Genomic DNA, 4,516 nt, shown 5'->3' with positions numbered 1-4,516 from the left:
TAAAGTTACCAGGGGGATACTGCAATATCACAGGGCTCTGTTCAGATCAACCCCAAAATGCAAAGATACTTGTGCTGACAAGCTTTATATTATATTGTTGTAAATGTTAATCTTGTAACTACCTAACTTGTAAATATAATTTTATCTGACTATGATGCATAGAAAAACCAGGTCATGTAAGGAGAACCCAGAGAAACGCAAGGTGATCCACACATGAGAATCTTTAAAACACAAGTAAATCCACACAAATAAACACAATGGCTTCCTCCATACCTTGTAGATGACCTGCCACCCTCCCAAGCACAGGCAAAATGTAGGTGGGGAATGTCTGGCAATATCAATAAAGATCTTTTTACCTGGTCAAGAGCAGAAAGAGGTCCAGAAGTTTCCAAGCCAGGTACTCTTTTATAATCAAAATTGAATCTTCATGACACTATAACTGATTGGTCAAACTCTGAAGAGGAGAGGCAGCCCCGACCTTAACTGGAAGCCCTTCAAAGCTGTCTCTGTTTCCCCTACTTTGAAATCCTGGAATTCCCAGTCCTTCCCTTCTCATTGCCCTGAGAGTGGAGCTGTTAGCTCCTATGACTACTTGGCCTTTCAAATGCCAAAATGAAGAGCTTGCAAATTTATCTACAGTGGACACTCATCTTACTTTTTTCATGGGTGTTAACAGAAATCAGTTTGTTAGAATGAAATCTTGGATTGAGAAGATATTTTCCCACTAAGGTAGGAAAATGGAAGCCTCTGAACTGAGTTTATTTCAATTTAGAGAAAAGGTATAGTCATGGGTCATGTCACAAGAAGTTGGCCAACCATCTGCTCCCATTGGGTAAATCATAATGCAACCTTCCCTGTCACCTGGTAACATCGCAGACACTCTGCGACCATTGCACAGCCATTGCTCTTGTGCTGGTAGAGACGCAGGTGCTCCCAAACCTACCACACCTCCTGCTGAGAGTGGTTGAGGTTGGGTCATTGTGTAAGGACAACACTATGCATGGACTGATGGTGGTTGAGCTTGGGTCATTGGCACAAGGGAGTAAGTACCACACCACTGGACCTACTTTGGAGTGAGTTAGAAATTGATCACAATAATGAGTTGAGTAGGTTAAAAAACTATTAGTCGGCCGGGCAGTGGTGGCGCATGCCTTTAATCCCAGCACTCGGGAGGCAGAGTCAGGCGGATCTCTGTGAGTTCGAGGCCAGCCTGGACTACCAAGAGAGTCCCAGGAAAGGCGCAAAGCTACACAGAGAAACCCTGTCTCAAAAAACCAAAAAAAAAAAAACTATTAGTCTTTTTACTTTTTTTCACCCTGGCCTGTGGCATTGACAAGATGGACTAGTGTCTTGGTCTCCATCCTGCCAGGAAGCTCTGCAGTCATGGATGGGACCAGAAGTGGCATGACAAACAATACAAGGAACCCACTCCAATCTCTCTGGAGGTCCTTCTCAGGAAAAGGAAATTGTACTGGGAAAAGTAGGGGCTGAAGCCAAGCAGCCAAATTCTTCTATCAGGAAGGGTGTTTGGGTTCAGATCACCAAGAATGGCAAGAAGATCACAGTGTCCATGCCCAATGATGGTAGATTGAACTTCACTAAGGAAAGCAATGAAGTTCTGGTTGCTGGATTTGGTTGGTCGAGAAGGTCACACTGTAGGTAATACTCCTGAAGTCTGCTTTAAGGTTGTTAAAAGTGCCAGTGTGTCTCTGACCCTGTACAAGACAAGAAGGAAAGACCAAGATCATCCCATACAATGGCAGGAAGCACTGCCTCCTTTGGGCCTTATAGCCCAAGGTCATGGGCGGAACAAATACCACTACAGTCACTTCAAAAACAACAACAACAAATCCCCAAACGTCACTCTGTGTTAACACCTGTAGGTGTAACCATCTTGTTAAATAAGAAACACAGAGCCAATGCAGAGATAAAAGCCCAAGAGGTCAGAGGATAGCTAAGAGCTAAAAACCTTACCCTTCACTGCCGCTGCTGTCCTCTTCAGCCAAGAGACCTACATCCTGGGTGTTTGTCCTTTTTATTGCCTTTCTATTCTGCCTTCTCATTGGTTGTAAACCCAACCACATGACCTCCTCATCACTGCCCATCTATGCAGACCTCCAGGTCTTCTACTGTTGGTATTGAGATTAAAGGCGTGTGTCTCCATGCTGGCTGTATCCTTGAACACACAGAGATCTGCCTAGCTCTGCCTCCCAAGTGCTGGGATTAAAGACATGCACCACCACCACTCAGCTTCTGCTATGGCTTGCTATTAGCTCTGACCCCCCAGGCAACTTTATTTATTAACATACAAATAAAATCACATTTCAGTACAAATAAAATATCACCATAAACACCAACCTTTCTTTTTCTTTGACCGTCATGTACCTGATGAAGCCACTCCTGGCATAGGGCAAGAGTACAGAAAATGGTCTTTTAATTGTCCTCTGGCCCTCCTCTCTCAAATCCAGGTTCTCTGAATGAGGGAGCACATTGGTGAGGAAATTAACAGTCTCTGTACCACAGTCAGGAGAAAAATCTGAACATGCCCCGGCAGAACAAGTGAAGCATGGCTTATGCCCAAATTAATTATCCAGCCACTGTCATCAGCAAAGATCTGCGGGTATCTGCTATCCCAAGGGCTCCACTCTCTAGTTTATAGTGAGGTTTGACTAAAAGCTAAAACCAGGAAGCTGGGGGCGGTGGAGGGCATGGGCGGGGGGGGGGGGGGGGCAGTCACCCTTCACAGCAAGACACCATCTATCCGAATCAGAAGCTCATATGTGTGGTTATGTGTCAGCATCAGGTACAGGACTACACACCCCTGCTGTGGCTATAATGCACTTTAAGCCTGAAACAGAATCATTATGGCTTTCTCCTGGCAGTCTCCGGCCCCTGTGGGAAACCTTCTGGCCCCCCTGGCTAGCCTCCAGAGAGATTCCTGTCCATCTGCCTAGGAGGAGACACATTCTGGGCTGGATGCCCACATCTTCACCTGCCGCTCATACAGCAGAGGGCTGTGTCTATTTGGGTCAGTTCTTCTGACTGATTAGTCCATTACCTCTAGGTAGGTACACTCGAATGTCCCTCACATACCAACTGTGAGCATCACATGTCTGAATGGGCTTACCCAGTAAACATGATGAAGCATGCTGAGAAGAGACAATGAAATCTGAGACAGAATTGATGAGTTCTTGGCCCTGGTGGTGACATCTTCAGGACTCACGTGGACTTGAGGTCTCTACTTTTTCTCTTACATTGAATACTAGCATTGCTTAGCTTACAAGCTTATTATGAAATCCAGTTACAGTGGGATATTAGCAAGCAACATGCTATATTTGGCCAAAATAAATGACTAGTAGTGCCATAATGAAAGATCAGTCAGATGGCTGTGGTGGCGCACACCTTTAATCCCAGGACCCGGGAGGCAGAGGCAGGTGGATCTCTGAGTTTGAGGCCAGCCTGGTCTACAGAGTGAGTTCTAGTACAGCCAGGGCTACATAGAGAAACTCTGTCTCAAATAAACAGAAAGAAAGGAAGGAAGGGAAGGAGGGAGAGAGGGAGGGAAGGAGGGAGGGAGGGAAGGAGGGAGGGAGGGAGGGAGGGAGGGAGGAAGGAAGGAAGGAAGGAAGGAAGGAAGGAAGGAAGGAAGGAAATGTAACTACAGCCAAAATCAGGAGACTTTAAAGGATGAGACAAAGGATCCTTGAAATTTTGTTTCTCTCAGAAATTATAGAGTAACTTGTATTGTGAAGCAAATCCTGAGGAAAAATTCAGAATTCCTTAGTTTTTGTCAAAAGAGGGAGCTTTGTTTTATGCTGCTTCTACTTGCTAGCCATTTAAGGTCAAAGGTCCCTTTGACCTAGAGTTAGAACCACTGCTCAGCTTGTAGGGTTTGGCATAACAGGTTGTTTCCCATACGGGGAAAAAAAAGTCACTCAGGCTCTTTGACCGGGGCTGGGTTTTGCTGTGATCTAACTTTAGACTGTGACTCTGTCCGGGACTGAAGAAGAACACAACCCCCAATTTGACAGCAGCAATCAGAGAAGCCAACCAGTGGCTTCCCCGACCATTTGTGAACTTCCTATGTGACCCACAGCTGGAGCAAAGGCCCTCTTAGCTGTGAGTAATTTTTCCTGATGAGATTAAACGGTTTTGATTCCTTTCCCAAATCTGGAACTTCCCTTGCTTGCAAAAGACTTACACACCTCCGCACCACAAAAGGAATCCATTCCAGATGTGCAGGAGCCCTTGTGTGGCCGTGTCTGGTTTGGTTACCACAAGGGAAATTCTGGCAAGTGGTCACGACGGTATTTTGTTCTTCCCAGACTTGACACCGTGAAACTGCAATAAAATTCACCTGGATTCCATCCCCTGCCTTTTTGACATCAGAAGGAAGAATGCAAGACGAGAGACCTAGCTGGACGTTCACCAGACCACGAGGCAAGAGTGCATGTGTTCTGGAACACGGGTACGGAAAGACTTCAGACTCCAAGACGAGCTCCAGGCAGAGCACCTG

At 45.9% G+C, this 4,516-nt stretch overlaps 1 pseudogene; it reads left to right on the top strand.

Annotated features, from left to right (window-relative positions):
- Positions 1-1,337: 1,337 nt before the first annotated feature.
- On the top strand, positions 1,338-4,089 carry LOC128113094 (40S ribosomal protein S23-like; annotated as a pseudogene).
- The last annotated feature ends 427 nt before the right edge of the window (positions 4,090-4,516 follow it).

The sequence above is a fragment of the Peromyscus californicus genome, unplaced genomic scaffold, assembly GCF_007827085.1.
Source record: "Peromyscus californicus insignis strain IS unplaced genomic scaffold, ASM782708v3 Scaffold_17__1_contigs__length_78620276, whole genome shotgun sequence".
NCBI lineage: Eukaryota > Metazoa > Chordata > Mammalia > Rodentia > Cricetidae > Peromyscus > Peromyscus californicus.
This window is presented reverse-complemented; position numbering and strand designations above follow the sequence as displayed.